The 19,878-nt window shown below is 47.1% G+C and overlaps 1 protein-coding gene across 4 annotated transcripts in view; it reads left to right on the top strand.

The window, feature by feature from the left end:
* Nucleotides 1–19,878, top strand: part of LOC127194016 (3-alpha-hydroxysteroid dehydrogenase) — a 1,235,587-nt gene that overhangs the window by 659,572 nt on the left and 556,137 nt on the right. The window lies entirely within an intron of this gene.

Raw genomic sequence — 19,878 nt, forward strand, 5'->3', positions numbered from 1 at the left:
TGTGTGCCATGCCACAGAAACATCAGGTTCCAAGCACGTGACCCTGTGGACTGAGATGAGCGTTCTGCTGGCATCTTGCCACTTGGACAGTCTTTCTGGGGCAGCAGCTGGCACTTCCCAAGCTCCACCTGTGCCCAGGTATATCGCTCAGGGGCTTTACAGATCAGAGTAGGGAAGGCTCAGGGTTTGTACCCGACTTCTAGCAGTGTTTCTTGGGATGATTGTCTCCAATATTAGGATTCAAATCTGTTAAAATGTTTATGTTGGGGCCCGGAGAGATAGCTCAGGACCAGAATTCAGTTCCCAGCACCCACATCAGGCAGCTCACAATGGCCTATTACTTCAGCTCCTGGGGACCCGACAACCTCTTCTGGCTTCCTTAAGTACTCACATATATATGTGTACAGAGGTACAACTAAAGTAAAATCTTTAAAAAAGTTTATCTTGGAGAAACTTTAATATATATGTATATGTCTCTCTATATACATTCATATATACATATATATGTGCTGAACACAAGATTTGTAATGAGCCTGCAAACAGTATAAACAATAGATAATGTGAAAGTGCAAGACTTGAACCAGATGGGGATGAGATTCATTAGCCAAGGCAGGAAGAGTGGTCATAATTTCTTCCTATAGTAATAAAAATAAGTCCTTGTATATTGTGGGTGAAACATTAAGTCTTGCATTCAGACTGAATTTTCCTGATTAACAGTCTATATTTTAACAATACTGATAATACCCCACAGACAATACAGAGAACTAGAGAATTTCCCTCTAGTCGTTCTATACCGAGAATGTACCAAGACTGTGACAGTCTTGGGTACAATTTCTGAACAAGTCCGTGTTTCTGCATGTAATAATAATAACAATCATTTTGAAAAGGCACTGGATTCTGCCTCTTTCCTCTTTGTAACAGAATCTTGCCTGTGGCAATGAAACCCAATAACAGCTCCATTCAATATATCTTTTGGTATAGAACAAGGTTATTGTCCAATAAAAGCAACTGGGTGAAGTTTGTCTCTGTGTCTTATCTTCAGGGTCAGGGACAGATACCCCAGGATGGGCTTCATTCTGTGTGAGATGAGTGGGGTCACTCCTTGTTCTAGGAACGTGATGACTGGCATCTTGGGTCCTCATCCCTTCTTTCCTTTCTTTTCTCTTTTTGAGACAGGGTCTGAGTATGTAGCCTCAGCTGTCCTGGAATTCACCCTAGAAAATGTATATACTGCATGTTTGAAATAGTCCTACTTTTATGTAAATATATCTCAGTGACACGCTCCCATACATAAGGAGACGCGTGGAGGATGTTTGCTGAGGCTGTTTATAAAGGACTACTCTTTTAATACTTATATGCCATAAAAGTTAAGGTGAGTTAGGCTTGTCACAGACAGATGTCCAAAAATTACAACGGGAGATTCAAAAGTTGCCGAATCTTGCCTAAAAATTGTATTCATCTGCTCATGTACATTTACTAAGTAAATAAATACTAAGCCTAAGTATTTAAAGACATGAGGTAACAGGAACTAAAGGCCAGCACCCTTGCTCTGGTCACCTCTTGGAGGTGAGTAGAGACATGTGATTTCAGGATGGGAGCGAAGGGCAGTCTCAATTCTGGTGTTTCCTATCTGGACAGGTAATACAAGTCAAACACAATGTAATGCTATTTTTAGTTAATATTGGGAGGCAAATAGAAACTTGATTGTTAAAGCTGGCTGTTGTGGTGGTTCATGACACTCACCCCAGCATTCAGGAGGCTGAGGCAGGAGACTCTTCTCAAATTGGAAGCCCGTGTCGGCTGTGAGACCCCGTGTGGTATTCGGCTGGTTAAGGTTGAAGTGTGATGTTTCCAGATAGCCACAGAGCTCGGTCTGTAATGGCAGACTCTATTTCTCATTGGAGTTCTCTTTTCCCCTGATCTGGGGACCCCAGGTCCCTAAGGAGGGTTGCATAGCCCTCAGGGAAGATTATAGGTCTGACCCTTTCCTGATAGAACCTGTTCAGAAAGCACCTGAGAATTCCTGGAAATAAGGAGATTATAGCCTTTAGCAAATGACCTGTAATCATACCTGGTAGTTCTTCCCCCACCCATAGGATGATTAAATACTAAGTTCTTGCGATAGGACACCCTGATACTGCATGTGAATGAAGCACTGGACCACTGCATGCAAATCAAGTATCCTGGCACCCCTAGCCCCAGCGAATCAGACACACTCACCCTCAAACTCCTTCCTACTGCCCAAGGTTTATAAATCCCCGATTCATGAAAATAAAGATTGCTTGCCTTGCCCTCTCATGCCATTCCTTCACCATGGCTATCTGAGACTCAGTTTATTCTGGGGAAAAAAATCACAACTGGATGCCTGGGGCAGTCAAGGCAGCAATGGTGAAGCTGCTTTGGTGGCCACTGAAGCCCACTGCAGTGTGGTTCTGGTTGCTGATGAAGCACCCATCAGGCCTGCCTTCTGGCCGGTTTCTGGTTAGCATGGCAGATTAATGAAGAGCTGTAACACTTTTGGTATCATCATAGGATTGGGGGGCTCCCGAGTCTCCACTGCTGTCTGAGTCCTCGGAAAACTCAGAAGCCAGGCTACCTGCTGGATATTGGACAACAACCCTGAGCTTTGTGCTGTGCTGGCTGCTGGACACCTCCCTGGGTCCTCCTGGCCTCTGTGGGTTTGAGGCACGGAGCAGGAGTCGGGGAAAAAAAGGGTGCTGATAGATCCCAGAAACTGTTTATATCCGGGTGTCTCATAGCCCCTTAGATAAGGAGTTGAGTCCAGTACCCCTGAAATCCTACCTACAATAATCCATCCAACTAGGTAAGTCTTCTGAGAATTTGGAAATCACTTGGGACAAAAAGAATGCCTTCGCATGCTTGGTTCCTCCCAGTTACTTGGTTGGAAAGTCTGCTTTCTTTCAGGGGTGCCACCTCTCCCTTCTGAGCAGGGGGCTTATTTTATTCACCCAAGAGAGCATAAAAATGGGTCTGAGAACAACAACCCTCCAGCTCACTGCTATCGCGAGCAGCTGAGCCGGTCACAGGCTAAAGCTGCATCACAAAGGTAGTGGCAAGCTAGGGACTATGCCTGCCCTTTGGCAACCTCATGCTTCCTGGAAGGGCCTGGAAATTATTCCCAGTGCCTGAAGTCTTTGCCTCCTCTCTTTCCTCCACATGGCCTTGACATCTGGGCTTCAGTTTTGCCATCCAGGGGAAGTCTTAGGTTCTTCTGGCAATTTGAATGAAAACATTATTTTCCGTTGGTCCAGTCTAAACAGCGTCTCTGAGAAGCCTAAAGTCTGCAAACTATGAACAAACGGAGAGATTCATAGTCACTCTTGCTCTCACTTATTTGTTTGAGTAAGACTTTACCTCCCTGCAGCTGGCGTCCAGGTGTAAGTTTCTTGTGATCACAGCCTTTGAAGCTGGGCAGGATTTGCTCTTGAGCTTCAAGCCAGGACATTCCCCTTGTTTATGGGCCTGCATGCCAAGGGCTCAGCAAAGGCAACTCCCAGGTTAACGTGAGTCCTGAGGCTCATTCTGCTCCGTGAGGGACACAACAGTGAGGCAAGACAGGAAAGAACATTCACTCATTACTTGGCCCCCTTTTCCACCCATCCTTCCCTAGCTTTCCTTTTATTCCACCTTTACTGGTGTTTTGTTTCATGTTCTCCAGTGAGCACAAATGACATGGAAAAAAAAGAAAAAACCATAGGAGCAGGTCTCATCCTAGGTTTCAGAGTCTCCCCCCAGCCCCAAGGAAGAAAGACAGGAGTGAGTCCTGTCTGCGATGTGTCTAGTTTCACAGGATGGGAATACTATTACAATGGGATAGTATTAGGACTAAGGCTGGAGGGTGGAACCTTTATGATTAGTGCCTTATTAGTGACTTTCTTTTTTTAAAAAAATTTGTTTATTTATTATGTATACAGTGCTCTGTCTGCATGTACACCTGCATGCTAGAAGGGGGCATCAGGTCACATTATAAATGGTTGTGAGCCACCATGTGTTTGCTGGGAATTGAACTCAGGACCTCCGGAGGAGCAAGTCAGTGCTCTTAACCTCTGAGCCATCTCTCCAGCCCCCGTGACTTTCTTCCTTGACGTGACAAAAGCATCTGACAGAAGCAGCTTAAGGGAGAAGGGGCTTACTTGGGCTCACAGTTTGAGGGGGTACAGTCCATCACTGTAGGGAGGCTGACGTTCCGAAGCTTGTGATATGGCTTCACATCTGGGACCATCAGAAAGCAGGAAGAGCTCAGGCCAGAGGCTGGACCGGGTTGTGACTCTCAAGGCCAGCACCTAGTGATGCATTTCCCCCAGTAAAGGCCTGTTTCCTAAAGCTTCACAACCTCCTGAAACAATGCCACCAGCTGGGAACCATGTATTCAAATACATGCGTCTGTCTGGGGTGGGGTGTTTACATCCAGCCTATAATAGAGTCACTAGAGAGTTGTCTTGTCTTTTCCACTGCGTGAGAACGCAATGAGAAGTGCCACGCGTGGACCAGAACGCAGTTCTTTACAGATGCAAATATTTTAAGTAACTTTTGTCTCCCCAGCCAGCCCATAACAATGCATATTTTTTTGCATTCAATTAACAATTAGTCGATATAATTTGCTGACCATGACAGAGCTTAGGTTTGGCCACATCTTGTCCAGGTAATAAGCCACCAAAGGTCCTGGTCTGATCGGGGCTGTGGGGGAGACATCATAGGGATCTGTCTCATTGCCACAGGGGCTTATAATGCACCTGAAAGACAAACAGTGAACAAGCAGAGTTAAAGTTACTGAGACTAGATGAGGCACAGTTTAAAATACAGGCTTTTACCTCATGCTGAACTTGGGAAAAGCAGAAGGGTGAAAAGTGAGGAGAAAGCTCGATTCAAATGCTGAAGCTTTTGAGATGCGATGGACTGTGGGCGTTTGCCTAACATGGATCGTGTCTTGAATGTCTTCACAATATTTTGAATTTTCTCAAAACAAAGAGGCTCCTTATGTTAAGGGGTTAGCTTGGTTAATAAAATGCTGGCAAACCCAAGGGTCTGAGTTTAATCCTCAGAATCCTCTAAAAAAAAAAAAAAAATTAAGTGTGGCGGTGTATGCTTGTAAGCCCAGTGATGGGTAGGTAGAGGCCGGTGGTTCCCTGGGTTCCCGCGCTTCCTATGAGCACGTTGAGATGACAGTGCAGACACTAGATAGCTACTTTCCTCAGTGTATTCACCTGGGAACATGGCCCAGGCCTGCAGACGTTCTGATTTCCCTGGAGGACCAGAGGTTCCAGTTCTGCAGAAGAATTTCCTGAGAAATTACCATGCAGCCAATAACTACTCCGGAGTGTTCTCATGAGGAAAGAAACTGTCCCCATCTGTCACCTGCCTGGAAGCAGTGGCTTCTTGACACACAGAGCCATTACATCGTGGGGTTAGCAGTGACGCGTGAGGCTCTGTCCGCAGGTCAACATCTCATGGGTAGGATGTGTGCTTTGAGTTGTAGTTTCCATGTGGAAAATAGAAATAACATCCTGCTCATGAGGTTGCTCATAGGGAAAAGTTGATCCACTCGGAAAGATACAGCACACACACACACACACACACACACACACACACACACACACAAATATATTTCAGGGTTGTTTGATTTTATTCCTACACACGGTAGAGATTTGGTGAACATTTTTGGGTCTCTTCTGCTCATCAATCATTTACTACAGTGTTTGGACACATGAGGAAGAAAATAATGAGTCACACCTGGTCTGAGGTAACATCTGTTGTCCAAGGCACTGAGTACAAACAGTTACTGTGTACAGTGATGCAATCTCAAATGCTTGCCTGAACCTGGAAGTCTAATAAGGGGCAGCAGATGGCAAAGAGAAACCCAGATTTAAGATCTGCAAAGCGCATTTCCTGGTTAGGGGATATTTTTTTCAGGAAGCAGTGACCAGAGCCCAGGGTGGAAAAGCAACCTCAGGTGTGACCTAGTAATAGAACTCCATAAGATGTGAGCAGCAGGGCTGGGGGTGGCGGCGCACACCTTTAATCCCAGCACTCGGGAGGTAGAGGCAGGTGAATTGCTGTGAGTTTGAGGCCAGTCTGGTCTACAAGGTGAGTTCAAGACAGCCAAGGCTACATATGCAGAGAAACCCTGTCTTGAAAAATCAAAAAAACAAAAATAAACAAAGAAAGAAAGAAACAAAAAGCCAAACCAAGATTTGAGCAGCAGTCTCTCTAAAACACTAGACTGCACGGCCACCAGTTAAACAGGCTGGTGAAAGGGGACTGTGGGGAGGAGAATGCAGTGGATCGGAACACTGGTCCTTGAAGGATTCGCATCCTATACACATCCACCAGCACCTCCAGAAACCTTGCCAACTGGTAACTCCTGGACCATCTGAGACTTCCTCGACATTCAAATGGCGAGCCTGGGAATTTGCATTTGAACAAGGCCTTCCAGCTACTCTGATGAATGCTACAAGTTTAAGAATTCCTGCCTAGAATGCACAAAATCCTGCACTCAGCCCCGAGCACTGCATAAACCAGGGGTGACAGCACTCATCTGTAATCCCAGCATCTAGGAGGCAAAGGCAGGAGGACAAGAAGTTCCAAGTCATCCTATTGAGTTCCATATCAGTTTGGACTAAATAACACCTTGTCAATGAAGAAGAAGAAGAGGAGGAGGTGGAGGAGGAGGAGGAAGAGAAGAAGGAGATTAGAAGAATGAGAGGAGAAAAAGAAAGGGAGAGAGGGAGGAAAGAAGGAAGGAAGGACTCTGTTGAAAACAGTCTTTTGGGGTTCTGTAGGATTATGTCCAGTGTGTTGGCTATGATCCTTGGCCTATGTGGTTTTCTCATTTTCCTCTGCTCCCATAGCTGTGTAAACTCCAAAGAGTAAATATTATACTAATCTGACTAAGAGCAATGCATGAGAATCACAAGGAATCTCTTGCCTTAAACCAAACAATTTTTTTTTTTTCCAGAATAGGTCTCAGGGTGGTAGGCTGTGCTGCCTATAGTTTATTACCCAGGCTGGCATTTTCTTCCTCTGCCTAGGTTCAAATAGCAAATATTTTTCAGTAGTCCACATCATCTCTCTCTGTAACGACCTTTTCATTTTTGACAAAATCAGCCTTAGATAAGTGAGCATGAGGCTATGTTTCAATAAAACTTTATTTACAAAGACAAGTAGTGAATCCAGATTTGGTACATGGGCCATCGCTGGTCAACCCTTGGGGTATAATATATCACTGGAAAACATTTTAATTATTTTCTTAACCTTTCTTTCATAGCTTCTAATGTCTGCCATGGTACCAGTCAACATTACCCAGGGTCTAGACAGGAAGAAAAAGAAAAAGTTGGAATAAAGGAGTGTCTGCTTGCTCAGGAGACATTGCTTACGGCATCGTTTTGTTGCTGTTTGCTTTGCTACATTGACATTCACAGAATATGAGGCTCTCTTAGTGAGAAGACCAGCAAGTAAGCAGATCATGGCCCCAGGTGCTGCAGACGCAGCTCCCTCCCTTTACAGTTTCCAATTCTTAGAAAAGTATTATGGGAAGCACACTGCAGGAGATCAGTCTATAAAGACTCCTTAGTCACTCCTTTCTGGCCTCGCCTAACTTCACTCTACTATTCAGTTCTTAGAGAAGGCAACATCCCAGGCTAATGTACAAAAAGATGACTGAAAATTTCCAGCCCTAGTTTAAAAAATACAAACCACACCAACCACTTGAACAACCCCTTTCATGTTACTTGGAGTTCCAGGTGGAGAACAAAAGAAAGGAAGAGGTGGGCAAGGCAGGAAAGAGAACATTAAGTCCTCATTGCTCATGCGGAGGTAATAGTTAGCAGCTTTAGGAGAGTGGGGTGGTGAGCGCCAAGTGGCTACATGATTGATGGTGTGTGGTGGGTACCAGGAGTTACCTGCTCTGCTCACCCAAAGGCTTGGAGAAGCAGTTTCCATGATGCCTCTTGATCATTGATTTCAGTGCTATGCAAGAACATTTTATGCAAAGACAAGGCTTCTACACAAAATCCAGGCATTGCTACATTTTCCACCGTCCTGTCAGGAGAGAGGAGAGGAGACTTCCCCGCCCCGCCCCTTTCCCCAATGCTGGGGATTGAACCCAGGGCTTTGCTCGGTGCTAAGCAAGTACTCGACACTGAGCTATACTCCCCAGTCCTTTTGAGCCACCTGGTGTCGCAGAAAGCCCCTCAATTTTCAGACCCAGGGACAGCCATGTTGCTCAGGGACCTCCAACACAACAGCTTTTCTATCTTGGTTCTTCCTCATCACTCCCTCCCAATTTCCCAGAATGCTTCTTTTAGTGAAAAGAGGATAGGATGAGGGGGAAAAATGCCTAAGTCAGCACCAAATCAAGTACAGTTGGCAGGAAAGGGGGACAGGACATGCTTGCTCCTGAAGCTTTCCCCTGTGACACAGGAGCTGCCCTAGATGGTCTTGTCCCAGTGATTACACAAATCCAGTAAGTCTCTGACACCCACATTGGCCACTACCTCTTCTTTTTGATTCTCCACTGGCCTTGGGTCCTTGATTTCCACATGATTTCCATCATCATCATCATCATCATTTGAGATAAGGTCTTACTATGCAGCCCAGGATGACTTTGAACTTGAGATTCTTCTACCGTAACATCCCAAGTGCTGGCTTTGGGTACCATCATGTTTATTTCAGTTCTGCATGTCTTTTTGATTTATGTGGATTGAATTTTGTCACCCCAGAATTCACACTTGGAAGCACTACCTTGCCATATGGTTGTAGGGTAAGACTTGGAGGAGAAGAGTAAGGTGAAATGCACCCCAACAACGGGCTCTGGTCTCATAGGACTATTCCATAAAAGAAGGGGCGAAACACCAGAGATCTCTCTCTTAGTGTCTAATCTATGTGAACATGGAGCAAGGAGACAGCCATACACAAGGAGGAAGAGCCTTCGCTGGACCTCTACAGTGGCCTTGATTTTGAACATCTCACCCTCAGAACTGCAAGAAAATAAATGTCGATTTTCAGTCTATGGTATTTTGTTATGGATGAAGCTGCTGACTGAGCCGTGCCCATTCTGCCCAGAACTCCTGAAAGGAGTGGGTTTAAATGTGGAGTCTGGACATTTGAGGTTTTAAGGGCTGAAATTTGTAGTTTTGGATGCAATCTGAACACACATTCTTAGGTGTCTATGTGAACATAGTGTGAGGGGTAACGTTGATTGTCAACTTGAGTGGGTTTAGAGTGACCTAGGAATTGGGCATGGTGATGCACGCCTTTAATCCCAGCACTGGGGAGGCAGAAGCAGGCGGATCGCTGTGAGTTCGAGGCCAGTCTGGTCTACAAAGTGAGACCAGGACAGCCAAGGCTACACAGAGAAACCCTGTATCAAAAAACCAAAAAAGAAAGAAAGAAAGAAAGAAAGAAAAAAAAAAAAAAAAAAAAAAAAAAAAAAAAAAAACAACCAAAAGCCAAAATAGAGTGGCCTAGGAGAAACACCCTTGCTGAAATGTGGGTGGCACCAGGCTGTGAACCAGGGTCCCAGACTGAATAAAAGTAGAAAGCAAGCTAACATCAGCCTTCATTCCTACTTGCTTCTAGGCCTACTATCTCAAACTCCTTCATTATACCTTCTCTGCTGTGATGGATCGAATCTCCTTAGACTGTGAGCCAAAAATAAACTTGCTCACGGTGTTTTTTGTTAATACTTGGTTGCAGCAACACAAAAGTAAATAATAGATAAAGTAAGTGGTATATAGGCTTGAAAGAACAACAGATGCCCGTGCATGCGATGCCTAGCCTGCACTTCACTATGAAAAGACTTCAATGGGCACAGACGCTTCTTAATCTGTTTTTTTTTTCTGTATAGTCCTGGCTGGCCTGGACTTGCTTTGTAGAACTCACAGAGATCCATCTGCCTCTGCCTCCCAAGTGCTGGGATTACAGGTGTGAGCCACCATCGCCTGGTGACACAGACACTTCTTGGCTGTAGGAAAATCCTTTTCTCTTTTCAGGGACCAGCTGATTGACAACCCTGGGGCATCTTCTTAGATGATTCCTGAAGAACCAGTCTCTTCTGGGTCTCATGGGCAGACTAACTGCACCCCCAAAGCATCTGGTTTTTAGTTTGATTCTAATAATTTCCTAACCTGCCTTTAGAGATATTCAAACATGAAGGGCTTTGAGGGTGGGGACCTGATCCTGTGCACCACCATCCGAGATGTTATGCCCAGAAAATGGCGTGGCTCAGAAAATGAGCTCCAGTGTGTTTGCTCGGAGGAGGAGGGCAGCATGAGCAGTGCTCCTCGGGGTCCCTGCCTACCCCTGTCATGTGGGAGGATGACTGGCTATCCTCATCAGACTTTCTGATTTTACTGGTCCCTGCACATATTCTCCACAGAGCAAAGGGCCCCAGCATCTCAGCAGCCCTTTGCTCTCATGCTCCAGATAGGCCTAGCTTTGCTATTGGGTGGCAGGTGGGGCCCTGTGGAGATGCCAAGGGGTCCAAAGGCTTGTACTTGGAGAGAGTGTTTCTGGGGTCAATGGGTAAAGGTTTCAGCAGTATTTGAAATCTGGAATCTAGATTTTAGCCACAACGTGGAGTTGAGGAGTGAATAAGTAACTGTTTTGAGTTGGTTGAAACCCAGGGCAGTGAGGATGTCTGGCAGAGAGCTCTGGCCCTTATGAGCCCAGCATGCCTTCAGAACAGGGTCAAAGAGGCTACAGTTCCCTGTCTCAACCCAGAGTCAGCAAAGCTAGAAACAGAGTGTCTAGAACAGGAGCTGGCCATCTCGGTCCCTTGTGTCTTCTGCAGATCTTCACCTGCCATCTTGCTGCCATATAAGTTTCCTCCCATGGCTGTTCGTGGCTCAGTGTCTACTCAAGAAATGATAAGGAAAAAAAAAAAAAAAAAAAAAAAAAAAAAAAAAAAAGAAAGAAAGAAAGAAAGAAAGAAAGAAAGAAGAAAAACAAAGGGTTCATAATTGCTGTTCTTAACAACTGAAAGGTCTGCACAAAAGAATGGGCCCTTCAACAGCCAGAGGTGAGAGGAGGGGCCCAGAGCTTTTCCTAATGATAGATCCAGGGAGCCAGGAATTATTGCTGGGACCTAAAGTGATCCTGCCATGTTCCAGTGGACGGTCCCAATCTTTTTATTAATTAATTAATCAATTAATTAACTTATTTATTCACTTTATATCTCATGTCCTGCCTCCTGATCTCACCATCCCTCCCTCTTTCCCCCTCCTCCATCTCCCCTCCCCTACTAACCACCCCCCTGCCCCTCCACCCCCAGGCCCCCCCACCCCCCCAGACCCCACCCCCCACACCCTTTGCTTATCAAGCATCAGACTGAGCATGTTCTCTTCCCCCCTAGCCTGGCAAGGCCATCTCGCCAGCGGGGGAAGTGATCAAGAAGCCCGCAACTGAGTCCATGTCAGAGGCAGGCCCTGCTCCCCTTAGTAGGAGACCCACATGAAGCCTAAGCTGCCTGCCCATGGGCCACATCTGTGTAGGCCCCTTGGAGCAGTCCATGCAAGGTCCTTGGTTGGTGCTTCAGTCTCCGCGGGCTCCTCTAGGCCCTGGTTAGTTGGCTCTGTTAGTCTTCTTGTGGAGCTCCTGTCCCCTCCAGGTCCTTCTATCCTTCCCCTCACTTTCCTACAAAACTCCCTACCTTCACCCAATGTTTGGCTATGAATCTCCACATCTGTTTGGATCCACTGTTGGGTGTAGCCTCTCACAGGACAACTATGCTAGGTTCCTGTCTGCGTATGACCACAAGACAGTTAAACTGAACAGGTCGCAAAACAAAACCAGTCATGAATCTAGGAAGGAGACAGATTGGGGGTTGTATGAGTGAGTCAAGGAATCACCTTGAAATATTGTCAGTCAGCAGTTGAGCACAAATTTATGGCTTTGAGTTGTCAATATGCACACACACACACATACACCACACAAACACACACACACACCACACACACACATATACCACATAAGCACCCCCCACAACACAAAGACCACACACACATACCACACAAGCACACCACACACACACCACACACACACCACACAAACACATACACCACACAAACACACACACCACACAAACACACACGCCACACAAACACACACACCACAAACACACACCACACACACACACATACACACACATACACTGCACAAACACACACATCCCCCCCACAACACAAACACCACACACACCACACACACACCCCACACAAAAACACACCACACACACACACAAACACACACACCATACAAACATATACACACACACACCACACACACACACACACACACCACAAACACACCACACACACATCACACAAACACACACACGTGCACACACATACACCGCACAAACACACATATCCCCCCATACAACACAAACACCACACACACATACCACATATAAACACACCACACACACAAACACACACACCATGCAAACACACACACACCACACAAACACATACACCACAAACACAACACACACACACCACACAAACACATACACCACAAACACAACACACACACACACACACACACACACACACACACTTAAATGATCTTGGCCAGGTTCTGAAGGGCAAGCTGCCCAGGCTTAATTTGTAGCCAGTCTGCTGTTCAGACATCTGGCCACATGGAGGCACCAAAGCGCCAGCCTGGTGTCCTCAAGAGGTTCTCTCCATCTGCGACAATTGATGAAGAAGGGTAACCTGGGCTTCTGCCTGCTGCAGAGGCTTAGGCCTAACAGCGCTACTGAGACGACCCTCCCTGCCCTCCAACCTTAGAGTCCTGTGACTCTGGGGCCAATGGATGCACGGTAGTCCTAGGAGTTGGAGGTGGGCTGAGATCTCACCTGTCACAACCAAGCTGGTGGCCCTTAGACTGTTTACTTGAAACACTATGGGTCTGGACAAGACTCATTCATAAGTGTACTTTCTGTTTTCCCCCCTTTTTTTTTCCTTAAACTAAAATGTAAAATTCACATTCTCTCCCCAGCTTTTGAGAGCTATAAATTTAAGGGGTACAGTGTGATATTGTGATATGTGTCTGCTGGGAAGTGATCACCACAGCCAAAGTCGTTATTGTGTCTGATGTGATTTCTGTGTGTGGTAGGGCACGAGCCCTTTAGGAAGACTCAGCACACTGCAAGGGCACAACACTGGGCTGTTCACTGAAGTCCCCAGGCTGTGCTTTAGGCCACGGATGACTCGTGCATCCTGTGTAATGGGACTCCTTCATGCCTTGGCTAATTCAGTGTGCATGTTGCGTGCGTGTGTGTGCATGTGTGTGTGTGCTCCTGTGCATGTGCAATATGTTCTCTTAACCAACCAGCCACCTCTCCAGCCTCCAATTCAGACGTCAGTTCTGTAGGAAATATGCCAGGGCTGAGTGTCTGTTTCAAAGCACCTGTGGGCTCTGACACGTGTTTGGCCTTTCCCTAGCCTGTGTGACGGTACACAAGTCACTTGCCACCTCACTTTCTACCTTTATCTATTGCTAGCCCTTTCCTGTCAGTGTGCAAATGGCCTGTCCGAGAGAATATAGGAGGGACGTCTGCTCCAAGTCTGTGAGCTGAAAAAGGCTTTCCGTTGGAGTCTGTTTTGAGGGACAGTGGTTGGAGATGAGATCATCCGGAGTCCAGAAGTTTCCAGAAGTTTTGATCCAGAGGTCAAATTGAAGGTGTTGGGGAGAGGGCTGTGTGTGTGTGGGGTGGGGTAAGGGGGAGCTGAATTTTAGTGGGGGAAAATATTTAGAACATAACAGAGCTCCAAACCCAAATTCAACTCATTCCTTGCAACAGAATAACAGGCCAACAGTACAACAGTAACTCTAGGTGGTCTGTTCAGGAACCTCCAACTCTTCCCCTGCTGATGAGGAAACAACCTTGTCACTTAGACCAACAGCTTTCATTAAAAGCACTTTCACACAGGCTAGAGTGGTGTCTCGGTGGTTACAGCCCTGGCTGTTCTTGCAGAAGAACTGGGCTCAGTTCCAGCACCCACATAGTCGCTAAAAAGCTTCTGTAACTCCACTCCCAGGCTTTTTGATGCCCTCTCCTGGCTTCCGGGGGCCACTACATGCACGTGGTGTGCAGACATCTACGCAGGTAAAAACATTCATATACGCAAAATAGTAAAATAAAATTTAAAGTGCTTTTTGTAACTCTGCTGATGGCCTTGCATTTAAGCATCTGGATGTCTCTCTGGGTCTCTGCCTTTGAGCAGTGGTGCAGAGAATCATGGGGATTTTTTACTGGAGACACACAGTCCTAGGTCATCCCTCCTACTAGAATGATTCTGTCAGTCAAGGATGGCGGTCCTAGAATCTGCATTCTTTTAAAGCCATACCCACCCTCCTCCAGGTGAAAGAACGGTGTGCCCACAGGAGGAAGGGATAAATCCTTCTCACTCACAGGCATCTTCTTTGCCCTCTGCTTCCCTTTGCCTACTTTTTCTGATTTGAATTCAAATCTTGGAATACTATAATTCTGGAAAAGGAAATGTAAAAACAGCAATTCTTTGGAAGCAGTGTTTCCCTGTCTTCTGTTTAGTCTGGGGTGGTGTGCTGTCTAGTCCAGGGCTGCGGAGGAATGCTGCTGGTGACATGTCCCCTAGCTCTGCAGAGCCACCCCTGTGCACACAACCCGCGTGCTCTTGCTGTCAGTCCTCAGTGCAGGGCTGGTAGGGTGCCCCCAAATGTAGGGTTGGTCCAGGACACCCATTTCTTTGGTCCTGGTGGGCTCCCGTAGACTGGAACTGGAATTCTGCCCTTGGGTTAGTCTAATCAAGCGAGAAGCGAAGGACCCCTAGTGTGTGACATGCAGTCTGAGGTTGGCATAGCCCAGAACGCAAAGTGTCTCAGATGGCCCCTCATGCATGGACAGACTTGCCAGTCAATGCGAACCATGAAGCTCTTTCTAGGTGGTTCCTCCCAAGTCTCTGTCACTGCCCCTCAGACTATATGCTCCCTTATGCCTGCCCACTCTCTTTATCCAAGTCCTCTTGTGATGGTTAACATGGTCAGCCTGACAGGGTCAGCTAGGGACAAATACTCAGCCTGTCTGAGAGAGGGTTAATTGAGATGGGATGATAAAGAACCATGCCCCGGGCAGACTGGGTTCCCTGACTGAATAACACGGAGACAGGAAATTGAGCACCGGCATTCATCTCTCTCTGCTTCTGGCCTGTGGATGTAATGTGACCAGCCATGTCACGTTCCTGCTGCCATGCCTCCCTGCACCCCCTGTTAGGGACTGAACCCCTGGACCAGGAACCAAACAGCCCTTCTCTTCCATAAGTTGCTTTTGCGGAGTTTCTGTCATGGCCATGAGAAAAGTGCCTAATACATTTTCTTTCAGGCTGAGTCCTCCTCAGGGGAACACTGGCCACTTTCCGCAAGCTTGTGAATTTCTCTGTTTTCTTCATACGGTCTCCAGAACCAGCCATAACAAGTTTATGGAAAAAGGAAAGAGCAGAGTAAGTAAAACCATGGTTTTAGCCTCAAAACCAGCCCAGGAACAGATTAATTTCCAAACTACCTCAAGATACGATGTGACAAGGCTCAGATGCATGGTCTCTGAGTTCTGCTTCGGGGGGTAGAGGGGTTATCCCCAGCCTTGGGGATGTTGGGACTGCATGAAGATGGGGGTGCAGCAAGAGAGGGGATGGGGGCCTGGCTGCTCTTCCAAAGGTCCTGGGTTCAGCTCCCAGTAACCACATGATGGCTCACAACCATCTATAATGAGATCTAGCGCCCTCTTCTGGTGTACATGCAGGCAAAACACTGTGTACATATGATAAATAAATAAATATTAAAAAAAAAAAAAGAGAGAGAGAGAGAGAGGGGATGGCCTTTAGACCAGCGATGACAGCTTAGTGTTCAGACAGGCCTTCCTACTTTGAGGCAGCCAACAAAGGAGAGAAAATGGCCACCTGGGAGGCCAGGGCAAAGGGCCTCCCCACTGCTTTCTGGTTGTAAGGCAGCCTTCTCAGGTCTACTGTTTCCCTTCTCTTTTACCTTGGTTTTCAGGCAACCACAGTCTCTCTTGAGATGAGGCGGCTTTTCCTGTTGACTCTTCGCAGAAGCTCTCCTGGCCTATTTAGTTAGTTTGGGCCTTTCTGCATAGGCCCCAGGGAGAGTGGGGCTAAGACTCAGGAACACCCATCCTGGCTTATCCCTTCTGCATAGAACTGCTGTTTCTTTCTACTTGCCTCTGCATTCTGTCCTGCCACAGCCAGGGTCCTGGCGCTGAGCTTGGAGACTTTGGTTCCCTCTTGGGTTGTCTGCTCAAGTGCACAGCCAGTGGCTGTGCAGTGGAAAGGTGGTCAGGAACCCTTTCTGCAGGAGAGATGATGTGGTGGAGGCTCAGAGGACTGTCTGCTCCTCTGACCTGTGAGACTTGGACATGAAACTTATCAACTTCCTCTCTGCATAGTGCTGGCAAACCCACAAGGTTGAGGAATAGCTCCCCCAAGACTGTATTTCAGGAAGAAAGAGGAGAAAGATCCATTCATTCACTGATGCACAAATCCGTCCTTTGGGCATCGAATGGGGACCTATGTTATTCTAGTCTCTCTCGGCAGATTGACAGGTGGGCGAATCCAAACAGCTGCCTCAAGATAGAATGGGGCTATGTGCTTGGGGCTCCGGTGGCAGCTCTGAGCTCCCGATCTTCAAAACCACAGGCAAAAGCACAGGCTGGAGCCTTGACCCTTGGCCAGCAGAGGCTGCAGCTGTTACTGATTACCATGCCTGCCCCAGCCCTGGAGGGCTGGCTGCCCTTTCTCCAGAGAGGAAATGCTGATGCCTCCCACAAATTATAGAGAAAAAGTACAAGCTTGTGGTTTCAGGGGACCAGCTCTGCTCTGCCTCCACAGCCCAGGCCTTGTGAGCTAGCTCCTTATACTGCCTGCTCAAGGGCATGTCCTGGGAGAGACTTATGAAGGATTCAAGCCCACCGGTGGCTTCCCAATCGCCTGCCTTTATTGAGCATGGGCTGCTTTGGAAGCGTTATTGTAAAGCTGGTCTCTTCCTCGCCTTACTTGCAGTGCGAAATGAGCCACCAGAGCTTTTCAGAACAGGGAGATCCTGGCCAACTTATTTAACCCTCTGAGCTCCCATTTCCTCACCAAGAACTTGGGGGATAGTTGTACTTATTGCCGTGTGTGTGTGTGTGTGTGTGTGTGTGTGTGTGTGTGTGTGTGTGCCTGTCTTCATGTGCATGCACACACATGTGGATGTGGAGGCCAGAGGAGCTGCCCACCTTCCTCACCTCTTCCTCCTCCTCTTCTTTTCTGAGCCCTTAGGCTCTCACACTGCAACTTGGGGTCCGTGGCTCCCACTCTGCTGACTGGCCAGCAACCCCCAAGGATCCTCCTGTCTCCACATGCCCAGGGTTGGATTGCAAATTTCTTGCCACCACTCCTGGCTTTTTATGTGGTTTTTGGGGCATCAAGCTTGGGCCCTCATGGTTATGTGGCCAGTATTTTACCGATGTCTCCAGCCCAAACCTCCAAAACCTTTTTGATGCTATTATTAATTATTTGATTGAAAGAAAAACAATCAAGCCTGTCATGGTGGCACATGCTTTTAATCCCAGCACTTGGGATGCAGAGGCAGGTAGATTGCTGTGAATTCAAGGCCAACCTGGTCTACAAAGTGAGTCTAGGACAACCAAGGCTACACAGAGAACCCTGCCTTGGGGGAAAAAAAGGAAGGAAGAAAGAAAGAAAGAAAGAAAGAAAGAAAGAAAGAAAAATTAGCGTCCTAACTAATTTTAGTGTAGAACTGTAACGTGCAAAGTGTGGCTCCGTGTCTTTTACATGGATTAGCATGTTAAATTCTAAGGATATCCCTAGATGTTTCTATGACCTCGAGATCTAAGGGAAGGGAGCCCCAGAAAAGTCAAGAAATGCACACTGGGGACACACTGGTTAGGATTCACCCAAGGGTACCAGACACCAGAAACCACCTTTTAATCGTGGCCCTATCCTGTGTCCCAGGGAGGGAGCCAAGCAGCCAAGGCCACTGCCAAATCCTGCCTGTCCTGCTGCTGCTGCTGCTGCTGCGGCAGTGTGCCTAGCAAGCGGCAGTGGAAGAACAGTCACAGATGGGCTGTCTGGGTGCAGGGCAGCACCTTTGCTCTTAAGTGGCCTCAAGGTACATTTAAACATTTTAAAACGTACCATTTTGATTTATTTCTTGAGAGCTTCATACAGGCAGCAATGTGTTTTGATCATATCCACCTCATTCCTGCCTCCCATTCCTCCCATTTCTCCCACACCCCTCTCCGATTCATTTTTAAAATAACCCATTGAGTCTAATTAATGTTCCTGGGTTTTGAGTTCATCCACTGGTGCCTGGTTAACCTACCAAGGGCCATAGCTCTAAAGAAAATGGACCCCTCCTCCCTTACTACCCACCAGCTGTCAGTAGCTGCCCAGCTCGGGGTAGGGACTGGCGAGCTTGTTCCCTTCTGTGCTGGAATGTGGACTGGCTTAATCTCATGCTGGCCTTGTACAGGCTGTTGTGAATTCACGAGTGCAACAGTTCTGTCCAGTCTATAAGTCTTTTTTTTTTTTTTTTTTTTCTCGAGACAGGGTTTCTCTGTGTAGCCTTGGCCATCCTGGACTCACTTTGTAGACCAGGCTGGCCTCGAACTCAGAACGATCCACGCCTGGCTACTTTTTTTTTTTTTTTAACCTTAGTCCTCTCCAACTTCTGGGTCTTACAATCTGCCCCTCCCTCTTCCTTAATGGTTCCATACAGATGTTCCACAGCACCCCACAGTCACTTATTTTTCTGCACTTTGATTGAGCCACTTGCTTGACTGTTTTGAGTGTCTCCTGCTTACATAATGTCTCCAAAATGCCATTTGCTGGATGAATCTTTTTTTTTTTTTTTGCCTGTTTTTGTTTTTGAGACAGGATTTTACTATGTAGTCCTGGCTGACCTGGAACTCACCATGCAGACCAGGTTGGCCTTGAACTCACAACCTCTGCTCCAAAGTGCTGGGATTAAAGGTGTGTAACGGCCATGCCTGGCTGAGTCTTTCTGCCTTTTTTGGTTTTGCCAAAGCTCCATTAACATCTTGCTCAGAACTCTCGGTCCTGAATGGAAACGGCAAAACCTTTGTGCAGTACTGAGAACCCGTATGTCTGCCCCCATTTCCTTGGCTGTCTGCATCTTTCTTGGTCCTTTTGCTGCTACCTGTTTTGACTTATTTCCTGAGAATTTCACACAGGTAGCAATGCATTTTGATCATATTCACCTCCCGGTCCTGCTTCCAGCTCCCACCATTTCACCTCCCCCATCCCTCTCCAATTTAGTTTTGTCAATAACCCACTGAGCCTAATTAATGCTTCTCATACGGACATGGGAAAGCCAGTGTCCCTGGGCCCAGGAGCTGGCTTTCCCATTTTGCTGCGACATAGGTAACTCCTTGTGGCTCCTCCCACTTACACGTGCACCCTCATCCCCCTGCCCCAGTGGCTCCTTAGGCTTGTGAACCTCCTGAAGCATCTTCCCATGGGGATGGCGATCTCCCATATGAGAGCGTAGAAACCTAGAGTTGAAAAGGGATTTATCTTCTATCATCAAGAAAAATCAACATGAGAGGTGGAATTAGAGCCCAGTCCCATGGTGTCTGGGGTGGAGTTGTTTAGGGAGCCCCAGGGGTTCCCCATCTACAGCCACCCGAGTGCAACGAGAAACCATTAAATGGAAACCACAGGTAGCTAACGGCCAACAAAGGATTCTGAAGGCCCGAGTTACTATACTCCCCAATAGCATGCTTCCTACAAAGGAACCCACTGTCTCTCCTTCCTCAGATCCCTACATCCAGACAGATGGAGG

The sequence above is a fragment of the Acomys russatus genome, chromosome 9, assembly GCF_903995435.1.
Source record: "Acomys russatus chromosome 9, mAcoRus1.1, whole genome shotgun sequence".
Taxonomy (NCBI): Eukaryota; Metazoa; Chordata; class Mammalia; order Rodentia; family Muridae; genus Acomys; species Acomys russatus.